The sequence below is a fragment of the Nematolebias whitei genome, chromosome 3 (assembly GCF_014905685.2).
Source record: "Nematolebias whitei isolate Nwh7 chromosome 3, NemWhi1, whole genome shotgun sequence".
Classification (NCBI taxonomy): Eukaryota; Metazoa; Chordata; class Actinopteri; order Cyprinodontiformes; family Rivulidae; genus Nematolebias; species Nematolebias whitei.
This window is the reverse complement of record NC_056500.1, coordinates 3,981,920-3,984,650: the sequence shown is the minus strand read 5'-3', so window position 1 is coordinate 3,984,650 and position 2,731 is coordinate 3,981,920.

The window sequence follows — 2,731 nt, the reverse complement described above, 5'->3', positions numbered from 1 at the left end:
TGTGTGTGTGTGTGTGTGTGTGTGTGTGTGTGTGTGTGTGTGTGAGTAACACTGCGGATCTGTTTCTCAGCCGTGAACTTGGATGAACTCCCCTCCACTGAAAACTCAGAAATGAAACTCAGGGATAAACAGAAACACGTAAAACTGAAGCCACGCCCCCTGCTGCACAAAGCCACACCCACCCGCCTGTCTGAGGCTGTCTGCTGGAAACAGCCAAACTGCATCTTTTACAAACTGGTTTAATTAATTCCAGGAGTTTTGAACCACTGAATCGTCCCCCCCACCCCTCCCTCCACCTGCCTCACCCAACATGGGTGGAGAAAAAAACACCAAAATACCTCCGGATGGTTCTGGATTCAAAACAGTTTCTAGTTCTTGGTCTCAAAATATCCACAGCTGAGATTTCTCTGAAGGTCAGAGTTCAAGGTCAAAGCGTAGCGTGATGTTTTAATTCCCTAAAGTTAATTAATAATGCAGAGCGTTTTATTAACAAAACTTTTTTGTTAGTTTTTAGCTTAGTCACTGCTGAGTCAGCGCAGAACCGTTTTCCTTTGACAGGATCTTGTAAACTTCTTTATTTTACTTTTATCTGCTGCTCGTCTACCTTTAGCCTCCTGCTAGGCTTTAGCTACTGTTCTGTTACTTTCAGCCCGTCTTGTTTTCTAGTGTTTGCTGTTAACTAATCTTTTAGCCAGCCTTATGACACTTTAGCTTCTAGATATAGTTTTTATATTTCAGCTAGCCTTTTGCTACTTTTACATTTTAGTAAACTTTTTGCACTTTTTAGGTACAGCTTTGTTATTAGCTTTTAAGTATCTTTAGCTACTTTTGTTCTTTAGCTGATTTTTTGCTTTGTTTTGTTTTTAGTTGGCCTAATGTTACTTTTATCTTCTAGCTAGCTTTTAATATATTAGCAAGCTTGTTGCTCACTGAGGGTTTTATTTTATTATTAGGGTTTCATTTAGCTACTTTTGGCCCTTAGCTGTTGTTTTACTTATTATAGTCACTGCTGTCTTTTGCTACTTTTAGCCTTTAGCCTGTTTTACTATTTTTAGACATATTCTACTTTTTGCCTTTAGCTAACCTTCTGCTAAAGCCAAAACCTAAGCTAAAGCTTATATTTTTAGCTACAGTTTAGCTATTTTTAGCTTTTAGCCAGTCTTATTTTACTTTTAACTTCTAGCTAGCCTTTTCTATATTAGCAATCCTGTTGCTACTTTTAGGTTTTAGCTAACATTTTGCTGTTTTTAGGTAAAACTTTTGTACTTTTAGCTTTTATGTATCCTTTTGCTTCTTTTGGCCTTTAGCTAACTTTTTGCTTGCTTTTGCTTTTAGCAGGCATTGTTATTTTTAGCTTCTTGTTAGCTATTTTTTGTCATTTAGCAAGCCTTTTGTAATTTGAGTTATAGCTAGCATTTTGCTACATTGAGTTTTTAGCTAACCTATTGTAATTTTAGTTCCATATTATAGTATAGTATATATATTTACATAGTTTCCAATATTGCTACTTTTAGCTTTTAACTAGCCTTTTGCTACCTTAGCCTTTAGCTATCAATATTCTTCTTAGCTGGCCTCGTTCTACTTTTAGGTTTTAGCTAATATTTAGATATTTTTAGCTTCTGAAAACTATTTATGAGCTGAAGTAACTTCAGCTGATTTGCAGTGAAGGTCTGACTGAGCCGAAGGGTTCAGGGAGTTTGAGAAACTTTCTGAAACGATCAGCAGGAGGACGTTGTTAGCTCGTCTCTTAAGTCCAAACACTCTTCTGTCCTCAGATCTGATGGTTCTGTTCACGCTTCCTCCACTCAGACAGGAAGTTCCTTCTGTCCGTTCAGGTGAGGTCAGAGTTTCAAACTGGTTTGAAACATCGAGTCCTGGTTCATAAAGTTTCATGAGTGACTGTTTAAATGAACTCTTGGTTTCTGAGCAGCAGCTTTGTTGGGTCTGGTGGAGCTCATGTTCTGGACTCCAGACCGGGGTCCATCCCTGCAGCTCCATGGAGCAGACAGAGTCTGGTTCTGGTTCTGGTTCACTCCAGACTCCATCATGAGCGAAAAGAGCTTCATCAGTTCGTTCCTGACGCTGCAGCGTCTCCTGGAGGCAGGAGCTCGTCTTCGTCGCCCATCGGACTGAAAACAGCCGAGGACGGGTGTCTTCGGCTGCTGCGAGTCGCCCCCGCGGCGAGTCGCCCAGCAGCGAGTCGCCCCGCGGCGAGTCCACGGGCCCAAAGTTCTGGGCTTCACGAATAGAATCATAAAGTCTGCTTTAGGCAGAAATATCTCATAACATTTATGAAAATATCACGTTAGAAATAATCAGATTAGTTGAAAAACGTGTTTTTAAAATGACACAGAACTTTTTTATAAATTATATTTTCTGCTTTAGAAGTTTTTATTTAAATCAGAACTCGTTGAGTTCTGAACATTTTAATTTTTTGCTCTTGACTGAATCTGAGAAACGACGATGGCACCAAGTTGTTGGTTATTATCAATATTTATTTATTATTTATTTAATGTAATATTTAAATAATTATCAAAACAAAGGACGGAACAAATCAGTGATCAGTTTTTATGACGGGTCCTGATGGAAAATGGTTCTTATCCAGTACTTGTCCAGTACTTATCCAGTACTTGTCCAGTACTTATCCAGTACTTGTCCAGTACTTATCCAGTACTTGTCCAGTACTTATCCAGTACTTGTCCAGTACTTATCCAGTACTTGTCCAGTACTT